A 25,949-nucleotide genomic window follows, 5' to 3' on the forward strand; every position below is an offset into this window, starting at 1 on the left:
TCCAAATCTTCCTGCCTCTCTAGGAAGCGGAGCTCACTGACCCATGGAGAGGAATGAGTGACGCCTCCCTCCCAGAACACACAAATTCTCCTCCTTCCAAACAAGCTCCGTTATCCTGTTTCTTTCCTGAGAAGGTCCCAGGTTCGATCCCCGGAGACGGCAGGGAAAGGACCCCCTTTTCCCAGAGTTGTTTACCTTTTCCCAAGCCTCTGCGGGGATCGCTCTCCTCCCGCGGAGGCTTGGGAAGAAGTCGAGGCAAATTCCTCGTGAAGCCTCTTCCTGAGGTTCTCAGAAGCCATGGTAGTTCCCTTCCTGGAGCTGCAGGAAAGGAAGCAGGAAAGGAGAGGGAAATAGTAGCTGTGCCCTTTCATATATCTCACTAATAGTATATAAACCCCGCTCAAACTTTCCCAACAGAATACTCGTTAGAGCACCTCTTTACCTGAACACTTAAATTCCACACGATATAATCTCACCTTTCATGTACCTCCACACTAAAGAAACTTGCACCTAGACAACTAGTCCATCAATTGATCGACAGCTTCAGCAAATCACAGTCCACACGGAGATGAACTCCTCTTCTGGCCTCTAACACTCTTCACATGTTCTCAACAGCCACTCACTCAGCCTGAGGGTGAGCGGGTGAGAAAAGGAGGGATTGTTGGAGGAGGAATGCTTCCTAGAGAGGAAATAAGTTGTGGTTTTTATTAAGGGAGATGCAGGGTTAGTTGGGAAGGCTCTCCATCCTCATTTTCGGAAGAGAGAAGGAGGGAGAGGGGCCACTTAATTGGGAGGTTTGTGCAGGGAGAGAAGTGTGTGTTTCTCATCCCCTCCCATCTACAGACAGGGCAGATGGGGGGGGGTTGGGGAGTGAGAGGAAGGTAGAGAAGGGATCCCCTCCCCCTTGCTTCTTCTTCGGATCAGAAGAGCGGGAGAAGGGCTGATGGGGGGACGACTCCTCCCAATGTTTGCATTGCAAGATCCTCTTTGAAGGGCAGAAATGGAGCCAGCGTTGAGGGAGGGGGCAGCCGAATACATTTACTGCCTGAGAGGAGCCAGAGAAGAGTGCTTCCCTCCCTCCCAAAGCACCCTTACTGGGACACTGAGCAGTCACCTGGGGACAACTATATTCTCCCCACCAAAAAAGAAAGGTGTGGTCTTAGACGCAGCCTCAACACTGTTTTATGGATTGGGGGACATCCAGCAGGAGACTGGACTCTGTGACTTCTGTGTTATGGGGAGAAGATGGAGTTTGGTTTTGACAGCTCCCCAACTCCATCCAGGCGGAAAGAACAATTCTTGGGGTACGCTATCTAGAGCGCTTTCCAACTTCGCTGGAGTCTAGCCCTACAGGAGCTGGGTTGATCATAAAACGCAAGACCGCAGCCAAGCAATGAGGAAGCAAATGTGTGGCCAGAAGGCATGATCATTTAGTTGTTGCAACAAAGGTCTCAATCTCTAAGGAGAGCAAAAAAAGAAAATGTCCAGAACAAAGATTACATGAGTTTTTAAAAATTCCCACAACACATTTCTCACAGTGTCATCAAAACATCACGTCACAGAAGAGGAGTGGTGTTGGGCAGAAATCTGTGATCAGGACATGGCCTTGTCAATCACACCTTGTTTCAACATCCATCTAACACAAGGAAAAGAAAATATCCCATAATCACTGAGGTACACTTCTGAGGGTCTTCTGGCAGTTCCCTCACATTTACAGGGGACCAGGCAGAGGGCCTTCTCAGTAGTGGCACCCTCCCTGTGGAACACCCCCTCTCAATAGCAGATGTCAGAGAGAGAAAGAATTACATAACTTTTAGAAGACCTCTGAAGGCAGCCTTCTTCAGGAGCAGGGTGGGGATCTCTCAGACGTGGAGGCTTCACCCAGAGAGATCCCCGCCTCCACTCCTGCTTGCACGCTGAGGAGTGCCTGGTTGCCTTCAGGTGGTGCAGGGGCTCTCAGATGCAGCTTCTGGGCTGCCTCCACCTTCCCCAACCCCAGCAACTATTCAGCCTGGCTGCCTTCATGGGGTTGCAGGGGATCTGATGCAGCCGCAAACCCCTCAATGGATAGTGTGAGGGAGCCTACACCTCCCTAGCTGAGCAGCCCCGATCCAGCTCCTGTTCCCGTGCAACCGGCAACGCTTCCTAGAGGAGCAGCCCGATCCCACTCCTACTTGCCAATCCCACTCCTACTTGCCGCCTGGCCCAGCCTTCCCTCACTCTGAGTTGGGGCCACCAGAGCTGGAGGAGGGGGTGGTTGCTGTTGTGGTGGAGGAACCTATCGCTGGAGGCCAGCAGGTACCTGCTCACTTGCTGCCTAGCCCACCTTCCCTCACAAGGAAAACGGAAGTATGGCACCCAAAACAAAAGTTATACTCAGAACAGAGGACGTTCGGCTTCCGAAAAAAGTTCCAAAACTGGAACACTCATTTCTGAGTTTGAAGTGTTCAGGTTCCAAGTATTAGTTATAGGTGGGTAGCCATGTTGGTCTGAGGTAATCGAAACAACAACAAAAAAATTCCTTTCAGTAGCACCGTAGGTAAATGGACCAAAGACTGTTAGGACGACTCTGGGGTTGCGGAGCTCATCTCGCTTTACTGGCCGAGGGAGTCAGTATGCTGAGGTGAGGCATCTCTGACCCTCCAGTTGTGGGTAGACACACAGTAAAGGTAAAGGGATCCCTGACCATTAGGTCCAGTCGTGACCGACTCTGGGGTTGCGGCACTCATCTCGCTTTACTGGCCGAGGGAGCTGGTGTACAGCTTCCGGGTCATGTGGCCAGCATGTCTAAGCCACTTCTGGTGAACTGGAGCAGCGCACGGAAATGTCGTTTACCTTCCCGCCGGAGCGGTACCTATTTATCTACTTGCACTTTGATGTGGTTTCCAACTGCTAGGTTGGCAGGAGCTGGGACCGAGCAACGGGAGATCACCCCGTCATGGGGATTCGAACTGCCGACCTTCTGATCAGCATGCCCTAGGCTCTGTGGATTAACCCACAGTGCCCCCCCATCCCCTACAAACTTAGGGAGACCAACTAAGTTTGTGTTAGAGACCAACTAAGTTTGTCATTGGCATGAGCTTTCGTGTACATGCACATGTCTTCAGATACACTGAACATCCTGACATCAGGAATCACAAGACAGAGAAACCAGTAGGAGAACACTTCAGTATCCCAGGACATTCTATACAAGATCTCAAAGTAGCTGTCTTATTACAGAAGAATTTCAGAAATAGACTGGAAAGAGAAGTTGCCGAATTGCAACTTATTACCAAACGTAAAACCATGGAGAGACCTGGTCTGAATAGAAACATTGGATTCTTATCTCATTCTACACGTTAAAGCTATTTTTTGCCATCTCACCCCTTGCTTTTTCCTGCAAGACCAATTGCCGTTGTTAAGAGTCAACACGTTTACCACACCTATCGGCCAATCACCCATTCCCACCACCCTTCTGAGTAATACCCCAGCTCCACCCTCTCACTATATATAAGGGTCTGGGGACTTCTGTTTCAGTGTATCTGAAGAAGTGTGCATAAATACGAAAGCTCATACCAATGACAAACTTAGTTGGTCTCTACAGTGTTACTGGAAGGAAATTTTATTTAGGTTCCAAGTAGTTTGAGAACTAAGCTGTTCGAAAACTGAGGTACCACTGTGTTTATTTTTCCCAATTTGAACTGTATTCATCCCCTCCCCCAGTGGTGATATTTTTCAGTCAAAATGAGAGTACCCCCTAAACGTTTTTTAAAATACCATATCATTACATATCAATGGAAAGATAATTTAATGAAGAATGTACTAGCTGAGTCCATAAAAGATGAGACCCTTCCCCCGTCCCCTCTCTGTCCCCCCCCACACATACCGTATCCAGTTTGGGGAGGCTGTGTGTGGGTTCCCCGGTGGATCCCAATGGGTGAGGGGGTTGGTGGGCTACCTGTAGGTCATGTTGGGGTGGGTCCCCTGTGTCAGTCAGAGCAGGTGTGGGTGGGGCCCTCTGAGGATGTGGGTGAGTGTTGGAGTCTTCCTCTTTCCTGCCGTCTGCTCAGGAGGGGGCACAGCGGCGGCGGAGGTGGAGATGGTGGCGGTGGGTGGGGAGGATAGGCGAGGCCTGGCCTGCTTCTTGCGCCATTGGCGTGTGAGTACAGGAGCGGCGAGGCCCAGCCTGCCTGCTGGCCTCCCTCTCCGTCCGGCAGTGGGGGTGAGGAGAAGCGAGGTCCGGCCTGCCTCTTGTGGTGGTGGAGGCGGCTGCTTCATGGCCCGTCGTGTCCCCTGCGGTGGTGGTGGCAGCTGCGGATGCTGCGAGGTGAGAAGCGGTGAGGCTGCCGGTCTACCTCTCCCCCCCCTCCCCCCGGCAGCTATGGATCTGGAGAGACCTCGATGGAGAGGTACCGGTAGGAGGTGGAGGAGGGGGCGGGAATGTGGAAACGTTTTATATTCTTATTCCCCCCCCCCCCGGTTCTGCGAGGCGTCCCTGGGGTTCTATAGGATGTTTCCCTTTGACGTCCAACAGATGGCGCTATTGCTATACCAAAGGATAGCAATATCTGTTTGTTTGACGTCCACTGGAGGGTGCTGTGTTTTTTTACACAAAATCATGTTTTTACCTGTGACAGGTGTGAGATCTATATAATCTAAGTTCATGCAAACACTCCCTTATTGGTATGGAACGTTGTCTCCAAATTTCAACGCAGTCGGTCAAGCTGTTTCGGAGAAAAGTGGATGCACGCAAACATTGACATTTTAATTTACTGGTATATAGATTTTTTATTACAACAGTACATAAAGAAGAAATGTGAAACAAACAGGGGGGAAATAGATATACAGGTAGAATTGTCGTGCTGGCACTTTGTGATAAACAAGTGGGTTTTGCGTTGCAGTTTGGGTACTCAGTCTCTAAAAGGTTTCCCACCACTGCCCTAGGAGCATGTCCAGTTTCAAACGTGGAGGGAGGCTTCCCACCCTAAGTGCCCAGAGGTGGCTCCTGCCTTGGGGCAGCTGGTGGATATGGAGGAAATTGACCCTTAGCACTCTCGCTTTGGGACCTGCCTGAACCTCCTTCCACATTATATTCATCCATTTTGTTTCTCCCCTGTGTCATTTTGGGGATAGCATTCTACACACACTTGTGTCACTGTTCCCCCCCCTCCCCACACATTGCTTTGAGATGCTCTGGTACGGCCCCTTCTTCCCTGTGCCCCCTTCCCTCCTCATGCAAGACATGCAGCTAGGAACAGAGCCTTTCCTGGTTACACCACTAAATAGCCCTTTTATTTCTCCTGCCACCAAATGTATCCATACAAAATCTATCTATAAATCAAAAGAATAGATGAGGCTTTCAAGATTACTGTGGGCATATAAGTAGATGCTTACAATCTTTCTGTGCCTTCATGGTTCCATTATTGCACTTATAACAGTAGGAGTAATGTTGCTGTTCCTATACTATCAATCTAACTTTGCTTCTAGAGCAACACCAGCATTCTCAGCACCACTTTGTGAAACTTCCCATTCCCAGATACAAACATTTCCAACTCCCTCCACCAAACACCAAAACCAGCTCACTCTCAGTCCATCCTCATTCAGAAGCAACACTCCAGACTCACACACTCCGCCTCCCTATCTAAAAGTACATTAAATATTATATTATGCTTACTATTGTGAAATGTTACCGTCATTACTTTAAAAACATGTCTAGACAATGTTACATACAAAGAACAAAGCTCAAATACGCTGCATGCATTTAAGATTGATTTCCTCTTATTGATGTGAAAGAAAGTGTCAACTTGGAGAGGTTCTTTATTTATTTTCCCCCAATTTATTGTGAGCCCGTTGATGAATTTTAAGTTTTCCACTGTCAGTGAAGCTCTTTCCACACTCCATTCTTTCAAATTGTTTATCCTCTCTCTTTTCACACTCTGTGTATTTAAATGGTTCTTTATTTATTTCCCCCCAATTTGAACTGTATTTATCCCCTCCCCCAGTGGGGATATTCTTGAGTCAAAATAAATGTACCCCCTAAAAAAGTTTTTAAAGCAAAAAAGCATTGGGTTATACCATAATATTACATATCAATGGAAAGATAATTTAATGAAGAATGCAATGCAGTAACTTTTTATGAAGGATTATTTATTACAGCAGTAGTCCAAAGAAGAAATGTGCTGGCACTTTGTGATAAACAAGTGGGTTTTGCGTTGCAGTTTGGGTACTCAGTCTCTAAAAGGTTCGCCATCACTGCCCTAGGAGCATGTCCAGTTTCAAAGGTGGAGGGAGGCTTTCCACCCTAAGTGGCCAGAGGTGGCTCCTGCCTTGGGGCAGCTAGTGGATATGGAAGGAATTGACCCTAAGCACTCTTGGTTTGGGACCTCCTTCCATATTATACTCATCCATTTTGTGTCTCCCCTGTGTCATTTTGGGGATAGCATTCTACACACACTTGTGTCACTGTGCCCCCCCGCCCCAGCACATTGCTTTGAGATGCTCTGGTACGGCCCCTTCTTCCCTGTGCCCCCTTCCCTCCTCATGCAAGATGTGCAGCTAGGAACAGAGCCTTTCCTGGTTACACCACTAAATAGCCCTTTAATTTCTCCTGCCACCAAATATATATACAGTGGTACCTTGACTTACGAATGACTCAACTTACGAAATTTTCGACATCCGAAGGAAAAAAATGGCCACGCACTAACAAATTCATTGACATCCGAAGGGAAACTGCGGGCGGCTTTAGATGGGTTTTCCTCGATTTACAAAATTTTAGATGCAGTTTCTTCGACTTACGAATGTTTCAGTCTCTCCCCCCCAATGCATTCCTATGGGGGCTTCGACTTACAAATTTTCCGACTTGCGAAGGTGCCGTCGGAACGGATTACCTTCGTAAGTCGAGACACCACTGTATCTATAAACACTATATATATATATATATATATATATATATATATATATATATATATATAAAACACAATATCCCCTTCATGGATCAATGCCTTGTCGTGGCGAAGGGGCTTGAATAACTCAGAGAAGCTATGAGCTATGCCGTGCAGGGCCACCCAAGATGGGCAGGTCATAGTGGAGAGTTTTGACTAAACGTGATCCACCTGGAGAAGGAACTGGCAAGCCACTCCAGTATCCCTGCCAAGAAAACTCCATGGACAAAGACAACAGGCATATAAAAGTTATGACGCTGGAAGATGAGCCCCTCAGGTCGGAAGGCGTCCAACATGCTACTGAGGAAGAGCGGAGGACAAGTACAAGTAGATTCAGAGCTGATGAAGCGGCTGGGCCAAAGCCAAAAGGTTGCTCAGTTGCGGATATGCCTGGAAGCGAAAGGAAAGTCCAATGCTGTAAAGAAAAATATTGCATAGGAACCTGGAATGTAAGAACCATGAATGTAAGCTGGATGTGGTCAAAAATGAGATGGCAAGAATAAATATTGACATCCTGGGCATCAGTGAACTAAAATGGAAGGGAATGGCCGAATTTAGTTCGGGTGACTATCATATCTACTACTGTAGGCAAGAATCCCGTAGAAGAAATGGAGTGGCCCTTATAGTCAACAAAAGAGTGGCAAAAGCTGTTCTGGGATGCAATCTCAAAAATGACAGAATGATCTCGATACGAATCCAAGGCAGACCTTTTAACATCACAGTAATCCAAGTTTATGCACCAACTACTGGTGCTTAAGAAACTGAAATTGACCAGTTCTATGAAGACTTACAACAGCTTCTAGAAATGACACCAAAGAAGGATGTTCTTCTCATTACAGGGGATTGGAATGCTAAAGTAGGGAATCAAGAGATAAAAGGAACAACTGGCAAGTTTGGCCTTGGAGTTCAAAAGGAAGCAGGGCAAAGGCTAATAGAGGTCTGTCAAGAGAACAAGCTGGTCATCACAAACACTCTTTTCCAACAACACAAGAGACTACTCTACACATGGATATCACCAAATGGGCAGCATCAAAATCAGATTGATTATATCCTCTGCAGCCAAAGATGGAGAAGCTCTATACAGTCAGCAAAAACAAGACCTGGAGCTGACTGTGGCTCAGATCATCAGCTTCTTATAGCAAAATTCCAGCTTAAACTGAAGAAAGTAGGAAAAACCACTGGGCCAGTAAGATACAATCTAAATCAAATCCCTTATGAATACACAGTGGAAGTGAGGAAGAGGCTTAAGGATTTAGATTTGGTGGACAGAGTGCCTGAAGAACTATGGATGGAGGCTCGTAACATTATACAGGAGGCCAATGAAAACCATCCCAAGGAAAAGGAAATGCAAGAAAGCAAAATGGCTGTCCAATGAGGCCTTACAAATAGCGTGGGAGAGGAGGCAAGCAAAATGCGAGGGAGATAGTGAAAGATACAGGAAACTGAATGCAGATTTCAAAAAAATAGCAAGGAGAGACAAGAGGGCCTTCTTAAACGAGCAATACAAAGAAATAGAGGAAAACAACAGAATGGGGAAAACCAGAGATCTGTTCAAGAAAATTGGAGATATGAAAGGAACATTTCAGACAAAGATTACCGTAATAAAGGACAAAAGTGGTAAGGACCTAACAGAAGCAGAAGACATCAAGAAGAGGTGGCAAGAATACAGAGAGGAATTATACCAGAAAGACATGGAGGTCTCGTACACCCCAGGAAGTGTGGTTGCTGACCTTGAGCCAGACATCCTGGAGAGTGAAGTCAAATGGGCCTTAGAAAGCACTGCTAATAACAAGGCCAGTGGAAGTGATGATATTCCAGCTGAACTGTTTAAAATTTTAAAAGATGATGCTGTTAAGGTGCTACACCCAATATGCCAGCAAGTTTGGAAAACTCAGCAATGGCCAGAGGATTGGAGAATTACAGTCTACATCCCAATCCCAAAGAAGGGCAGTGCCAAAGAATGCTCCAACTACTGCACAATTGCGCTCATTTCACACGCTAGCAAGGTTATGCTTAAAATTCTACAAGGCATGCTTAGGCAGTATGTGGACCGAGAACTCCCAGAAGTGCAAGCTGGATTTCGAAGGGGCAGAGGAACCAGAGACCAAATAGCAAACATGCGCTGGATTATGGAGAAAGCTAGAGAGTTCCAGAAAAACGTCTACTACTACTTCATTGATTATGCAAAAGCCTTTGACTGTGTCGACCACAGCAAACTATGGCAAGTTCTTAAAGGAATGGGAGTGCCTGATCACCTCATCTGTCGCCTGAGAAATCTCTATGTGGGACAAGAAGCTACAGTTAAAACTGGATATGGAACAACTGATTGGTTCAAAATTGGGAAAGCAGAAAGACAAGGTTGTATATTGTCTCCATGCTTATTTAACTTATATGCAGAATTCATCATGCGAAAGGCTGGACTGAATGATTCCCAAGCCGGAATTAAGATTGCCGGAAGAAATATCAACAACCTCAGATATGCAGATGACACAACCTTGATGGCAGAAAGTGAGGAGGAATTAAAGAAGCTTTTAATGAGGGTGAAAGAGGAGTGCGCAAAATATGGTCTGAAGCTCAACATCAAAAAAACCCAGATCATGGCCACTGGTCCCATCACCTCCTGGCAAATAGAAGGGGAAGAAATGGAGGCAGTGAGATTTTACTTTCTTGATCCCTGCAGATGGTGACAGCAGTCATGAAATTAAAAGACGCCTGCTTCTTGGGAGAAAAGCAATGACAAACCTAGACAGCATCTTAAAAAGCAGAGACATCACCTTGCCTACAAAGGTCCGTATAGTTAAAGCCATGGTTTTCCCAGTAATGATGTATGGAAGTGAGAGCTGGAGCATAAAGAAGGCTGATTGCCGAATTATGGTGCTTGAGGAAACTCTTGAGAGTCCCATGGACTGCAAGAAGATCAAATCTATCCATTCTGAAGGAAATCAGCCCTGAGTGCTCACTGGAAGGACAGATCGTGAAGCTGAGGCTCCAATACTTTGGCCACCTCATGAGAAGAGAAGACTCCCTGGAAAAGACCCTGATGTTGGGGAAGATTGAGGACACAAGGAGAAGGGGACGACAGAGGATGAGATGGTTGGACAGTGTTCTCGAAGCTACGAACATGAGTTTGACCAAACTGCGGGAGGCAGTGGAAGACAGGAGTGCCTGGCGTGCTATGGTCCATGGGGTCACGAAGAGTCGGACACGACTACAATATATCTATAAATCAAAAGAATAGATGAGGGTTTCAAGATTACCTTGGGTATATAATAATGCGCTTACCGTCTTTCTGTGTCTTCATGGATTCATTGATTATTGCAATTATAACAGTGGGAGTTATGTTGCTGTTCCTATAATATTAATCTAACTCTGCTTCCAAAGCAACACCACCAATCTCAGCTCCACTTTGTGCAACTCTCCATTCCCAGATACAAACATTTCAGAACAACACTACAGACTCACACACTCCCCTCCCTATCTAACAGTACATTAAATATTATATTATGCTTACTATTGTGAAATGTTACCGTCATTACTTTAAAAACATGTCTAGACAATGTTACATACAAACAACAGAAGCTCAAATATGCTGCATGCATTTAAGATTGATTTCCTGTTATTGAAGTGAAATAAAGTGTCAACTTGGAGAGAAAGAGGCTCTACACTTTAAAGTGTTCCATAATAACCAAAGCAGAATCAACACTCCTTCTATTTAAACCATTTCTCATTTTTTAGTTAATTCATGGCTTGTACAGTTTCCACTCTTACAGCTTTTACCCCTCAGAGTCTTTTGATGGTTTGTAAGACTTCGACTTCAACTTTAACTGAACCACAGTCCACTTCCCTGGCACTTATATAGTTTCTCCCCATGTGAGTCCGTTGATGTTTTCTAAGGTTTCCACTCTGACTGAAGCTCTTTCCACACTCCACACATTTAAATGGTTTCTCTCCTGTGTGAATCCGTTGATGTTTCCCAACGTCTCCACTCTGACTGAAGCTCTTTCCACACTCCATACATTTAAATGGTCTCTCTCCTGTGTGAGTCCGTTGATGGTTTCTAAGGTCTGAACTCTGAATGAAGCTCTTTCCACACTCCATGCATTCAAATGGTTTCTCCCCCGTGTGACTCCGTTGATGAATTCTAAGTGTTCCACTCTCACTGAAGCTCTTTCCACACTCCACACATTTAAATGGTTTCTCTCCTGTGTGAATCCGTTGATGTTTCCCAACGTCTCCACTCTGACTGAAGCTCTTTCCACACTCCATACATTTAAATGGTCTCTCTCCTGTGTGAGTCCGTTGATGGTTTCTAAGGTCTGAACTCTGAATGAAGCTCTTTCCACACTCCATGCATTCAAATGGTTTCTCCCCCATGTGACTCCGTTGATGTATTCTAAGTTGTCCACTCTCACTGAAGCTCTTTCCACACTCCATACATTTAAATGGATTCTCCCCCGTGTGAGACCGTTGATGTTTTCTAAGTGGTCCACTCTCACTGAAGCCCTTCCCACACTCCATACATTTAAATGGTTTCTCCTGTGTGTGAGACCATTGATGTTTTCTAAGGTCTCCACTCTTACTGAAGCTCTTTCCACACTCTATACATTTAAATGGTTTCTCCCCCGTGTGACTCCGTTGATGTATTCTAAGGTCTCCACTCTGACTGAAGCTCTTTCCGCACTCCATACATTTAAATGGTTTCTCCCCCGTGTGACTCCGTTGATGTATTCTAAGGCTTCCACTCTGACTGAAGCTCTTTCCGCACTCCATACATTTATATGGTTTCTCCCCCGTGTGACTCCGTTGATGTATTCTAAGGCTTCCACTGTCAGTGAAGCTCTTTCCACACTCCATGCATTCAAATGGTTTCTCCCCTGTGTGACTCCGTTGATGTTTTCTAAGTGTTCCACTCTCAGTGAAGCTCTTTCCACACTCCATGCATTTAAATGGTTTCTCCCCTGTGTGAATCCGTTGATGAGTTCTAAGCTCTCCACTCTGACTGAAGCTCTTTCCACACTCCATACATTTAAATGGTTTCTCCCCCGTGTGAATCCGTTGATGAATTCTAAGTGCTCCACTCCGACTGAAGCTCTTTCCACACTCCATACATTTAAATGGTTTCTCCCCCGTGTGGCTCCGTTGATGTATTCTAAGGTGTCCACTCTGACTGAAGCTCTTTCTACACTCCATACATTTAAATGGTTTCTCCCCCGTGTGACTCCGTTGATGTTTTCTAAGGCCTCCACTCTGACTGAAGCTCTGTCCACACTCCATACATTTAAATGGTTTCTCCCCCGTGTTAGTCCGTTGATGAATTCTAAGTTTTCCACTGTCAGTGAAGCTCTTTCCACACTCCATGTTTTCAAATTGTTTATCCTCTCTCTTTTCACACTCCATGTATTTAAATGGTTTCTTCGTTATTTCCATTGGACATGGCCCACCAGAATTTTGACTGCCTTCTCCACTGTCTTTTTTCGACCAAGGTGGGGGGATAGAAAATCCTATTTGTTTTCTAGGAAGAGAATAAAGGAATTTTACACACATCAATTAGCGCCTGCTCTTTTTAAACATCTTATACATTATCTCATATCCTCCATATGTTCCAACATTTTAGGAAAGGCAAATGAAATAATGTTAAATAATGGGATTGCATCACCAGCCTTTCCAAACCCTTAGGAAACGTTAATGAAGCAGCATTATCTTAGAATGCGGTTGAATTGCGGGGTTTACTTTTTATAAAAAGTGGTTTCTCACAGGAAAGGGAGCTGCTCTAAGTCCATGAACCTGCCCACTATTCATCAGGGTCCTAAGTTCATCATGAAGTTATTCATCCTCTGCACAATCATCTTCCACACCTGCCAGTGTGGGCACATTGGATTTATAGTGTTAGGGTCTAGATAAAAATAAAAATAAAATAGAAAAATTCCTTCCAGTAGCTCCTTAAAAGGTAAAGGGGACCTCTGACCATTAGGTGCAGTCGTGCCAGTCTCTGGGGTTGCGGCGCTCATCTCCTTAGAGACCAGCTAAGTTTGTCATTGGTATGAGCTTCCATGTGCATGCACACTTCTTCAGATACACTGAAACAAAAGTCACCAGACCCTTACATATAGTGGGAGGGTGGGGAGGGGTATTACTCAGAAGCGTGGTGGGAATAGGTGATTGGCTGATAGGTGTGTCAAACCTGTTGACGACCATAGATTGGTCTAGATACCAATCATAATCCCTGGGAAATTTCTCAAGGACCCTTAAGATCCAGTTTCACCAACTCCCAAATAACAGAGCCCTAGAGCAGCCTTTCTCTACCTTGGGTCCCCAGATGTTGTGGGACTACAATTCCCATCATTCCTAGCCATCAGGGCCAGTGATCAGTGTTTATGGAAGTTGCAGTACAAGAACATCTGGGGAACCAAGATTTGCTGCCCTAGAGGAACCTTCTATGCTGAGGTGAGGCATCTCTGAACCTCCAGTTGTGGTTAGACACAAAGTAAAGGTAAAGGGACCCCTAACCATTAGGTCCAGTCACGGACAACACTGGGGTTGCAGAGCTCATCTTGCTTTACTGGCCAAGGGAGCTGGCGTACAGCTTCCAGGTCATATGGCCAGCATGACTAAGCCACTTCTGGCAAACCAGAGCAGCGCACAGAAATGCCGTTTACCTTCCTGCCGGAGTGGTACCTATTTATCTACTTGTGCTTTAATGTTCTTTTGAACTGCTAGGTTGGGAGGAGCAGTGACCGTGCAACGGGAGCTCAGCCCATCACAGGGATTCGAACCGCCAACCATCTGATAAGCAAGCCCTAGGGCTCAGTGGTTTAAACCACAGCACCACCCAAGTCCCATTTTGGACACAAAGTACCATCTACCAAAGCAAGGATGACCCATGGCCAGGGATGATGGGAGTCTTATCTAGTTGGATACACTTTCCCCTTCTTCCCCCTCTTCTGAAAATGCTGAATATCTGTATTTCATTTCCTCCTTCTTCCATGATCTCCAAGATCTTCCTGATACAGTCCAACTGCACACATTCCCAAAAAATCCAGCACCATTTACTTCCCGAGGCTGCTGCACTTTGTCTAGGACACTGGCAATGGGACAGCACCTTCCACTGGATGAGAAGATAGAGGGTTAAATTGTTAGGATTTGATAGTAGATTCTGTTCCACCTTAAAAAGGAACAGGCTTGGAAGAGGATGTTGAGTGTGTCACATGATGTATATTTCCGTTTGTTGTGCTATTGTATTGTATTCACTTTACTTCGCTATGCTGAAGGAGGAAGACGTATCTGTATATGCTCTGATATGCTTCTAGAATAAACTGCTTGTAAATATGCAAGAATTTCTCTCTGTGTCTTATCTGCTGCCAACCACGCTAACGCTGTATGAACTCTGCAGATAACGTGTCCAAGTTCCAAGAGCCTGGGTCGGGTTCCAGTTGGCTACACTGGAGAACAGAGGTGAGGGGCACGCCAGCCCAGATGCCTGTGGTGTTATGACAACAATCGGGTTATGGGCCCAGTGGAATGGCAAATCGGCCAGGGGGTAGCAGAACCGGCTGGTGTTCTGACCCAGGCAGCAGAGCAGCGTGATCCGAATGCAGCTAAAGAATGCTGGAAAACGTCGGACCGAGAGAAGTGCAAAGGTATGTAAAAGCGAAAGGCTTTTTACAAGCAGAGACTTTGATCTATGCAGCCGAGGAAGTTTTATGGCTGGCAGTAAAACTGTCACAGTGATTAATGACTGTGAGGACAGTGAGAAGAGCTGCAAACAGCATTTTCCCCAAGTCAGTTAGAGCAGGGAAAATGGAGACTTTGCAAAGCTCTGAAGACGTAATCTTCCTTAGGGAAGGGAATTACAGAGAATGGGCGAAGTGTACAGAGAAGAGGTTGCGACAAGCAGGAGTCTTGTACACCGTCACCGCTGAAGGGGAGAGGGCCCATCCCCCAGACCCCAAGCCTAACAGCTGGGTGTCAAATGATTCTTTTGCCAGAAGATTGCTTCTTTTAAGTTTAAGTCCTTCTGAATTGATTCATGTTGCTGAGTGCAACAGCGCACAGCGCAATGGGATTCATTGAAGCTAGCCCATAAATGGGAAAGCGGCAACAGTGAGGTTGGCAGCTCTAGCTCTCCGTTTCTCCAGAGAGGGGCTGATTGCTGGAATGCAGAAGCTGCGGGCACCACTTGCATAAGAGGTGCAGCAAGCAAAGAATGCTTCAATGGAAATGGCTGGGGGTGCAGGTTGCACACCACAGGGGGAGATGACGTCATCCCACACACCCGTGCGGTCAACAGGGGGAGATTTGAAGCTAATGCTAAGAAGTCCCAGGCGTCCCGTGGGAATGAAGTTCAGTCTTCTAAGTCTTCCCGGAATGCCAGACGTAAACACAAGTCTGCAGCTGCGTCACAGAAGGGGGGCAGCGAGGACCAACCCACAACAGTCCCAGATGACGAAGCCCAGCAGAAGGGGGGCGGACAGCAGCCCATAACTGTGCCAGCTGGTAATCACAAAGACCAGGAGCCCACAGAGCAGCAAAATGTGATGCTTGCAAAAACAGTTTCTCCAGAGGTGGAAAATCACAAGCCTGCAGCTGAGTCAGAGAAGCAGAAGGGGAGTGAGGAGCCCACAGTGCAAAAAGACAACACCGAAAGGACGGAGAAGGGGGGTGATTTTTCTCCAAAACTCCGAGGCCAGTTTGTGGTTAACTCTACAGTTCAGAGGCACATTTGCAGTGACAGAAGTTTGTTTATTTTCCTTTGCTTCACAGGACGGTCTGGTGAAGACAGGTGGAGAACTTTTTGAAGTTCAAGGAACTGGACATGTTCACATTGCATCGCTGAACTTATTGTTATGTGATGTTTTGTTTGTGCGAAAGGCGAAAGTTAATTTGCTTTCCATTTCGCAGTTGTCTGAAGGAGGGTATGGAATTTCTTTCAGAAATAGAAGCTGTCTCATCAGGAAAGACGATGAGGATTTTCTGCATGCTAAAAGAGTTAATAATCAATATGTGATGCCTTTTGATTTTGATGCTGACGATGTAAATGTTGATGTGGATGAAAATGTATCTGATGAAGTTGCTTGTGATGCTAACACTGACAAGCTTCTTCTTGCAGATGGTGTCCACGAACTTCATCACACCAATGGTCACCTGGGATTGCAAGAGGTGTCTAAGTTGCCTGAAGTGGTTCAGGGTTTGGAGATTAAACCCTGTGATTCTTGTGAAGAGCACAATGAGGTAATTGCTGAAAATGGGAAGCTGTCCAGCAAACAGACTTCCACACCCTGTGAAGTGATTCATGCTGACCTAGCTGGTCAAATGACACTTTCAGTGAATGAGGCAGCAGATGACCAAGACGGTCAACTGACTCTCTCAGTGAATGAGGCAAGGAACACCAAGAGTGTATGTTCCAATCCCATTGGAGTGAGATGCTCAAATCCCAGTGGAGAATTCACTTCTCAGAAGCTAGATGCTTTCCTGGATGAGAAGCGAATTCAAAAGGATCTCTCACATCCCAAAAGTCCTTGGGAGGGTGGTTTGTGTCAGGGAGCTGGGAACTCTGGGAACTCTTTGCAGCAAGGATTTGCACCCTTGTTGCACGATGCAAATCCCGAGTGGATGGAAAGTGTGGGAATCTCCCCGGTTCACCCAGATGGTGATGTCAATCCCAAGGGGGTGGAAAATATGGGAATTTCCCAGGTTCACCTAGATGATGATGTCAATCCCAAGGGGGTGGAAAATGTGGGACTTTTCCAGGTTCACCTAGACGGTGATGGTTCAAAGTTCCAGGTACCTCCAAATGAGGATGAAGCAGCACAGGCAGCAGATGAGGATCAAGATGGTTCTAATTCAGTGGGAGGAAGAAGTGGTGCTGCTGTTGTAAGTGATACAGCAAGCTACAAAGGTGTTGAAACCTCACTCAGACCTGCAGTTGAGTCTGACACTGAATTGGGAGAATCACTGCTCACCATTGACCATTTTTCTCTAGAGAAAGAGGAGATGAGTGTGGAAGATCAGCGTAGTGTTCACAGATCTGAAGAGGCCACAACAGGCAAACAGCCTGAGAGATTTGCTGATGAGTTTGCTAAGACTACTGTTGCTGTTCTTGGTAGCTCAGAAAAGGTTTTTGAACCTGCAAGCTTCAAGGAGGTTAAGGAGTTGACCTCTAAAGATGCTCAGCCATGGCTAGCTGCCATGAAAGCAGAAATTGATTCCTTAGGCAGGAATCAGACCTGGGAACTAGTGCCAAAAGTCCCAGGAATGAAGCTGGTAGACAGCAGGTGGGTCTTTAAGGCCGAAACTGACCAACATGGCAAGATTTTGAGGTACAGAGCCAAACTGGTCGCAACAGGTTTTTCACAGGTTCCAGGTGAAGACAACATTGAGACTATTGCACCCAATGTAAAGTATGAGAGCTTAAGGCTTTTGTTCAAGATTGCTTCAGAGGAGAAAATGCACGTATCACATTTTGTTTTGGATGCTAATGTTTTGATTGGGATTTTGCAGGAGGAGCTGTTTTTACTCCCATCTGCAGGAGTGCAGGTACCACAGGGGATGGTCTGCAAGCTGAAGAAATCCCTGTTTGGTCTCAAGCAGAGTGCCAGGTGTTGGGACAAAACACTAACAGAGATGTTGCTTTCTCTGTCAAGGAAGGGGGGGGGAGCACAAACTGTATTGTTTTTGTTTTAATAGTGATTTGCTTATCTTCTGGAAACACAAGGATTTGTACCAGCGTACACTTGCTCAGTTGCAGGAACACTTCACCATGGAGGATCTTAGTGAGGTTTCCAACTATCTTTCTCTGGAAGTTGAGAAAGACAAAGAAGGTAATTTTCTGGTGCACCAGACCCAGGAAATTACAGAGGTATTGAACAGGATGGATTTGGGTAATGCAAATCCTATAGACACACCTATGGTGCCAGGTTATCAGAGAGATGATAACACAGAAGCATTTTCTGACACTACTTTGTATAGATGTGTTCTAGGCAAGCTGTGCTTCATTGCAAAATGTTCAAGACCTGACATTGCTGCAAGCTGTGATTTGCTTGGCAGGCATGCTAACAATCCTACTGTTCAGGATTGGCAAGCTCTGCAGCGCATAGGTCGCTATCTTCGAGGCACTACGTACTACAGACTCAGGTTCACGAGTCAGAAGATTGGAGGTCTTGAGATCTTTGCAGATGCAAATTTCGGAAATGATGTCACAGGTGGCACAAGCTCTTCTGGCGTTTGCTACATGTACAACCACTGTCTGGTTGATTGGATGTGCAGGGAGCAAACAATAGTGAGTCTGAGTTCCTATGCAGCGGAACTCAACACTCTCTCATTCTCGCTCACAGATTGCGAGTGGTTGATGCAACTGTTTCAGGATGTCAAAGTCAAGGTGACTTGTCCAGTACAGGTGTATCAGGACAACATTTCATGTTTTGATTTGCTAGCTTCAGAAAGTTGCAAGCAAAGGTCCAGGTTCTTGCAGATAAAGGTACACCGTGCAAGAGAGTGTATCAGGAAGGGACTGGTTCAAGCGTCCTACATGCCAGGCAATGATTTTCCTGCTAATTCCGTTTGTTGTGCTATTGTATTGTATTCACTTTACTTTGCTATGCTGAAGGAGGAAGACGTATCTGCATATGCTCTGATATGCTTCTAGAATAAACTGCTTGTAAATATGCAAGAATTTCTCTCTGTGTCTTATCTGCTGCCAACCACGCTAACGCTGGATGAATTCTGCAGATAACGTGTCCAGGTTCCGAGAGCCTGGATCGTGTTCCAGTTGGCTACACTGGAGAACAGAGGTGAGGGGCACGCCAGCCCAAATGCCTGTGGTGTTATGCCAACATAAATCAGGGCAGGCCAAATGGGACTCAGCTCTGTCCCCTCCTTGCCCCTCTCTGCATCTGCTGCCTGAGGGGGCTGCCTCAGTTTCCCTCACAGTGGTGCAGGCCCAGAGAACAGCCTTCTCTCTGCACTCCAAAATACAGGAAACATAACAAAGAAGACCTTGGAGTGTAACCATGGAACACAACAACAACAACAACACAACAACACCTGGTTGTAAGTCACTTTGGGCTGTCCTGGGCAAGAGAAAGCAACTAACAGATTCAGTAAATAAATAAAAATAACAATTGTAATAATCACACAGCCTGGGGGGGAACCCCACCCATTTCTATAACAATATTCCCAATCCCTTAAATCCCACAGATTTAAGAGATCTGAAATAGTAGCAATAATGGAAACCTGGTGGAATGGAGAAGAGTTGGGCACACTTATCTCTGGGTAGGAACCCTTTCGATGTTTCTTCACAGAAACACAGCCATATGAGAGAGGCTGTAGTTGACAAGGGCAGAAATAAAGTGGGCTTCCTCCCTTTCCTCTTTCCCCTAATGGTTGAACTCGCTATAACAGCCCCCAGCGCCCCATGAAGCTGCTGATCTGGGACTTATGGCAGGGCAAGGACTGAGCTTCAAGGGAGGAGAGGGTGGGTGGATCAGGCCTCTTGTTCAGAGATCTCTCCCTGGTCGACTTGAAGTCATGGCAGATTCCTGGGCAGGAGGAAGAAGTCAAGGCAGGCAGCCCCCAAGTCTCTCTTTCTCCAAGATGGCTTCGATTCCTCTCCCAGGGATGCTTCCCTCCCTCCCTCCCTCAACCCCCTAACTTCCTCTGCCCTCCTCCCTCCGCCCCTGAGGGTCCCCTTTGCCCAGAGGCCCCCCTGGACGGCTCACCCTTCTTGGCATATTCCTCCCAAGAGCTCCCACCTCTCCATCCGGAGGGGCCTCGCCAGATGAGGAAGGGGAGGGAGACGGGGGGGGGGTCTCTATCCAGGCCTCTCTTGCCTCCTTTAACCCTTCCACGGACTCCTTCCCTCTCTTTGATTCTCGACACAAAGGAGACCCATCAAGGCACGCCTCCGCACAGAAAGAAGGGGGAGGAGGAGCATTCCCCTACTTTCCTTTCATCCCCCCACCTCGCCCCAAACCCTGCCCTCCCTTCCCAGCTGCCCTGTTTGCAGATTCAGGGGGAGAAAAAGCGCATCCTTCTCTCCCCCCTCCCACAATATATAGATATATTTTTGCACCTCTTTTTCTTCCTCCTCTGCGGACCTGCTCCTCGTCCGGGAATGTGGATGGAGGCCCCTCCCCCTCCAACCTTGGCTCTCCCCTCCCCACTCCAAACCTTCCTGCCTCTCTAGGAAGCAGAGCTCACTGACCCAATGGATAGGAATGAGCGACGCCTCCCTCCCAGAACACACAAATTCTCCTCCTTTCAAACAAGGTCCGTTATTGTGTTTCTATCCTGAGACGGTCCCAGGTTCGATCTCCGGAGACGGCAGGGAAAGAGACCCCCCCAAAAAAACCAGGGCAATCTTAAGCATATGAAGCGCCGTGGTGCAAAGCCAAAGATCCCTCTGGCGCCCCCCCCCATTTCCCAGAGTTGTTGACCTTTTCCCAAACCCCTGCGGGATCCCTCTCCTCCCGCGGAGGCTTGGTAAGGAAGCTGCACGCCTGCCAGCCATATAGTTGGCGAGGCGCAGCTTCCATCCTAAGCCTCTGCGGGGATCGCTCTCCTCACGCAAGTATACCACAGTCGGTTCCCATGTTAAAATCAAATAACAGAATTGAGGTCAGTTCGGTTTCATTTAACCAGGCTGCACACCTGCCAGCCATATGGTTGATGGGGTTACAGCTGGCGGGTGCGCAGGGAAAGGGGAGGCCGCCGGCAAAGCCGCGCAGGCTGCTCCCCCACGCGCTGGGGTGCCCCTGAGAGGCCAGCGTCCTGGCTCAACGCACCAGTAAGCCCAATAAAGACGGGTCTGATATCTCCTAACAACTCAAGGCACTCTTAACAAACTACGCTTCTTCAGGGGGAAGCCACAATTGTTAAAAGTGGTATAAGAAAGTATGGTGCAGATTTGTCCTTGCTAAATGTTTTGGGGGGTGGAATGCAGAATGTTATGGAATGTCTGGAACCATGAATATATCCCGAATGTGGCATCTACTTAAAATCCAACTTGTCACCGTTATGGGGAAAGGCTGAGCGAGCAGATCAGCCAGCAAGCGGGGAAGCTTTTGGTTAAAGGAAACTGAACTGACCTCAATTCTGTTATTTGATTTTAACATGGAAACCCACTGTGGTACACTTGCAAAGCAGAAAATGATGTCTTTAACAGTCAAACATAGCTCATCTGTTTGGGCATGCCGGTTTCAGTGACCAATTTGTGCTTCCAGTCAAGTAGATTATAAGATGGGGGAAGCTTTGGCCCTCCAGATGTTGCAGCATCAAAATCTCCATCTGCCCCAACCAAGCATGGCCAATGGTCAGGGATGATGTAAGCTGTGGTTCAGGGCTGAAGATTAGACACTTCTGAAGTAAAGCCTCAGAGAGTGTACAATTTCTCCCAATTTCTTTTTAAAACTTGTTTTTCCTTCAGGATCGCTGTTGTTGCTCCCTGGAGAGGCTGAGCAAAGCAGAGAGAAGCCACGATAGCATACGGTTGAGCTGAAAAGAAGAAAAGCAAAGATTTGCCTGTATTTAATTTTATTCAGAAACCAAAGCACAGCATTTGATTGGCTGCAGGAAGTTCCTGCAGCCAATTGGAAGCCACGGAAGCCTCATCAGACGTTTGGGTTCCAAAAAGCATTCACAAACCGGGACACTCACTTCCAGGTTTGTGGTGTTCAGGAGCCAAAACGTCCGAGTACCAAGGCATTTGGGATCCAAGGTATGACTGAATTGCAAACGTGCCACAAAAACAAAATACAAAAGTAGGTTTCTAAAACCCTTACAATTGGGGGGGGGAGCAGATCTTTATTTATTATTATTTAATAAAGCCTATATGCCACTTGCCCCTTCATGGATCAATGCCTTGTCGTGGCGAAGGGGCTTGAATAACTCAGAGAAGCTATGAGCTATGCCATGCAGGGCCACCCAAGATGGACAGGTCATAGTGGAGAGTTTTGACTAAACGTGATCCACCTGGAGAAGGAACTGGCAAGCCACTCCAGTATCCCTGCCAAGAAAACTCCATGGACAAAGACAACAGGCATATAAAAGTTATGACGCTGGAAGATGAGCCCCTCAGGTCGGAAGGCGTCCAACATGCTACTGAGAAAGAGCGGAGGACAAGTACAAGTAGATTCAGAGCTGATGAAGCGGCTGGGCCAAAGCCGAAAGGACGCTCAGTTGCGGATATGCCTGGAAGCGAAAGGAAAGTCCGATGCTGTAAAGAAAAATATTGCATAGGAACCTGGAATGTAAGAACCATGAGTGGAGGTAAGCTGGATGTGGTCAAAAATGAGATGACAAGAATAAATATAGACATCCTGGGCATCAGTGAACTAAAATGGAAGGGAATGGGCGAATTCAGTTCGGGTGACTATCGTATCTACTACTGTGGGCAAGAATCCTGTAGTAGAAATGGAGTGGCCCTCATAGTCAACAAAAGAGTGGCAAAAGCTGTAATGGGATGCAATCTCAAAAATGACAGAATGATCTCGATACGAATCCAAGGCAGACCTTTTAACATCACAGTAATCCAAGTTTATGCACCAACTACCGGAGCTGAAGAAAGTGAAATTGACCAATTCTATGAAGACCTACAACACCTTCTAGAAATGACACCAAAGAAGGATGTTCTTCTCATTACAGGGGATTGGAATGCTAAAGTAGGGAATCAAGAGATAAAAGGAACAACTGGCAAGTTTGGCCTTGGAGTTCAAAATGAAGCAGGGCAAAGGCTAATAGAGTTCTGTCAAGAGAACAAGCTGGTCATCACAAACACTCTCTTCCAACAACACAAGAGACGACTCTACACATGGATATCACCAAATGGGCAGCATCGAAATCAGATTGATTATATTCTCTGCAGCCAAAGATGGAGAAGCTCTATACAATCAGCAAAAACAAGACCTGGAGCTGACTGTAACTCAGATCATCAGCTTCTTATAGCAAAATTCCAGCTTAAACTGAAGAAAGTAGGAAAAACCACTGGGCCAGTAAGATACAGTCTGAATCAAATCCCTTATGAATACACAGTGGAAGTGAGGAACAGGTTTAAGGATTTAGATTTGGTGGACAGAGTGCCTGAAGAACTATGGATGGAGGCTCGTAACATTATACAGGAGGCAGCAACGAAAACCATCCCAAGGAAAAGGAAATGCAAGAAAGCAAAATGGCTGTCCAACGAGGCCTTACAAATAGCGGAGGAGAGGAGGCAAGCAAAATGCAAGGGAGATAGGGAAAGATACAGGAAACTGAATGCAGATTTCCAAAAAACAGCAAGGAGAGACAAGAGGGTCTTCTTAAATGAGCAATGCAAAGAAATAGAGGAAAACAATAGAATGGGGAAAACCAGAGATCTGTTCAAGAAAATTGGAGATATGAAAGGAACATTTCGTACAAAGATTACCATAATCAAGGACAAAAGTGGTAAGGACCTAACAGAAGCAGAAGACATCAAGAAGAGGTGGCAAGAATACACAGAGGAATTATACCAGAAAGACATGGAGGTTTCGTACACCCCAGGTAGTGTGGTTGCTGACCTTGAGCCAGACATCTTGGAGAGTGAAGTCAAATGGGCCTTAGAAAGCACTGCTAATAACAAGGCCAGTGGAAGTGATGATATTCCAGCTGAACTATTTAAAATTTTAAAAGATGATGCCGTTAAGGTGCTATACCCAATATGCCAACAAGTTTGGAAAACTCAGCAATGGCCAGAGGATTGGAGAAGATCAGTCTACATCCCAATTCCAAAGAAGGGCAGTGCCAAAGAATGCTCCAACTACCGCACAATTGCGCTCATTTCACACGCTAGCAAGGTTATGCTTAAAATTCTACAAGGCAGGCTTAGGCAGTATGTGGACCGAGAACTCCCAGAAGTGCAAGCTGGATTTCGAAAGGGCAGAGGAACCAGAGACCAAATAGCAAACATGCGCTGGATTATGGAGAAAGCTAGAGAGTTCCAGAAAAACGTCTACTTCTGCTTCATTGACTATGCAAAAGCCTTTGACTGTGTCGACCACAGCAAACTATGGCAAGTTCTTAAAGAAATGGGAGTGCCTGATCACCTCACCTGTCTCCTGAGAAATCTCTATGTGGGACAAGAAGCTACAGTTAGAACTGGATATGGAACAACTGAGTGGTTCAAAATTGGGAAAGGAGTACGACAAGGTTGTATATTGTCTCCCTGCTTATTTAACTTATATGCAGAATTCATCATGCGAAAGGCTGGACTAGATGAATCCCAAGCCGGAATTAAGATTGCCGGAAGAAATATCAACAACCTCAGATATGCAGATGACACAACCTTGATGGCAGAAAGCGAGGAGGAATTAAAGAACCTTTTAATGAGGGTGAAAGAGGAGAGCGCAAATTATGGTCTGAAGCTCAACATCAAAAAAACCAAGATCATGGCCACTGGTCCCATCACCTCCTGGCAAATAGAAGGGGAAGAAATGGAGGCAGTGAGAGATTTTACCTTCTTGGGCTCCTTGATCACTGCAGATGGTGACAGCAGTCACGAAATTAAAAGACACCTGCTTCTTGGGAGAAAAGCAATGACAAACCTAGACAGCATCTTAAAAAGCAGAGACATCACCTTGCCGACAAAGGTCCGTATAGTTAAAGCTATGGTTTTCCCAGTAGTGATGTATGGAAGTGAGAGCTGGACCATAAAGAAGGCTGATCGCCGAAGAATTGATGCTTTTGAATTATGGTGCTGGAGGAGACTCTTGAGAGTCCCATGGACTGCAAGAAGATCAAACCTATCCATTCTTAGGGAAATCAGCCCTGAGTGCTCCCTGGAAGGACAGATCGTGAAGCTGAGGCTCCAATACTTTGGCCACCTCATGAGAAGAGAAGAATCCTTGGAAAAGACCCTGATGTTGGGAAAGATTGAGGGCACTAGGAGAAGGGGACGTCAGAGGACAAGATGGTTGGACAGTGTTCTCGAAGCTACCAACATGAGTTTGACCAAACTGCGGGAGGCAGTGGAAGACAGGAGTGCCTGGCGTGCTATGGTCCATGGGGTCACGAAGAGTCGGACACGACTAAACGACTAAACAACAACAACATATGCCACTTGATGGTAACAAAACATCTACACGGTTTACTAGAAATGTTAAAGTTATCCATTAAAAAGTTAAAAACAGGTAAAACATTTGAAATAAAAAGGCAAAATTAAAACAGTTTAAAATATTATATTTGCCAGTATAAGATTAAAACACATCTGGAGACCCAGGTGGCGCTGTGGGTTAAACCACAGAGCCTAGGGCTTGCTGATCAGAAGGTCGGCAGTTATTGCTCTGTCCCAGCTCCTGCCAACCTAGCAGTTCGAAAGCACTTCAGTGCAAGTAGATAAATAGGTACCGCTCCAAGCGGGAAGGTAAACACGTTTCCATGTGCTGCTCTGGTTCGCCAGAAGCGGCTTTGTCATGATGGCCACATGACCTGGAAGCTGTACGTCGGCTCCTATCATGACAAGAACTCCAACTCGGCCTAAGAGCAGGGTTCAGCAGGAGTTTCTGAAGCCTTCACGTTCTACTGAAGATCCTCGGGAGAACTGGGGGGGGGGAATCACAACCTAGTTAACCGTTAACAGTGTATGTAAACATAACGAACCTTCAACTATTTTGTAGTATATGTTCATATTACAATAGATAGATCCACATTCAATAACAGCTGAAGGGATGGGACCACAGGTGATATAGATTGGTCGGCAGGATACACACACAGAGACAAAAGATATACATTGGACAAAGTGGCATTCAAATATTGAGAAGAAGAGCGAGACTTCTTTGGGGTGTTAGAACTGACAATCTGTGGGGCGCAAGGCCCCATTAAGAGGGTCACAAAACCTTGACTAGAGACACTGCCACACAGCATGGTTTCAAAAACACCTCGTCCATTATGAGTCTCAGTTTAACACTGGGCAGGAAGTAGATAAGTGTCACTGTCTCAAGGAATATATGTGAGACACTGACAAAAATGTCCCATGAGTCAAGATCTGGTGCCCTATTCACACGACATGGAAAAATGAGTGGC

General features: G+C 46.2%; 1 long non-coding RNA gene and 1 pseudogene across 2 annotated transcripts; both read right to left on the bottom strand.

Moving 5' to 3' along the window:
• Positions 1-195: 195 nt before the first annotated feature.
• On the bottom strand, positions 196-612 carry LOC132591571 (uncharacterized). The gene is made up of 2 exons (XR_015948521.1): positions 477-612; positions 196-318 (listed from the first exon to the last, which is right to left on the bottom strand). It is a non-coding gene; the product is annotated as an uncharacterized LOC132591571 (long non-coding RNA).
• Positions 613-10,607: 9,995 nt separating this feature from the next.
• Positions 10,608-20,060, bottom strand: LOC132591566 (uncharacterized; annotated as a pseudogene). Its single transcript, XR_015948505.1, has 2 exons — positions 19,987-20,060; positions 10,608-12,432 (listed from the first exon to the last, which is right to left on the bottom strand). The product of XR_015948505.1 is annotated as an uncharacterized LOC132591566 (transcript).
• Between the last annotated feature and the right edge of the window lie 5,889 nt (positions 20,061-25,949).

The sequence above is a fragment of the Zootoca vivipara genome, chromosome 2 (assembly GCF_965207765.1).
Source record: "Zootoca vivipara chromosome 2, rZooViv2.hap1.1, whole genome shotgun sequence".
Taxonomy (NCBI): domain Eukaryota; kingdom Metazoa; phylum Chordata; class Lepidosauria; order Squamata; family Lacertidae; genus Zootoca; species Zootoca vivipara.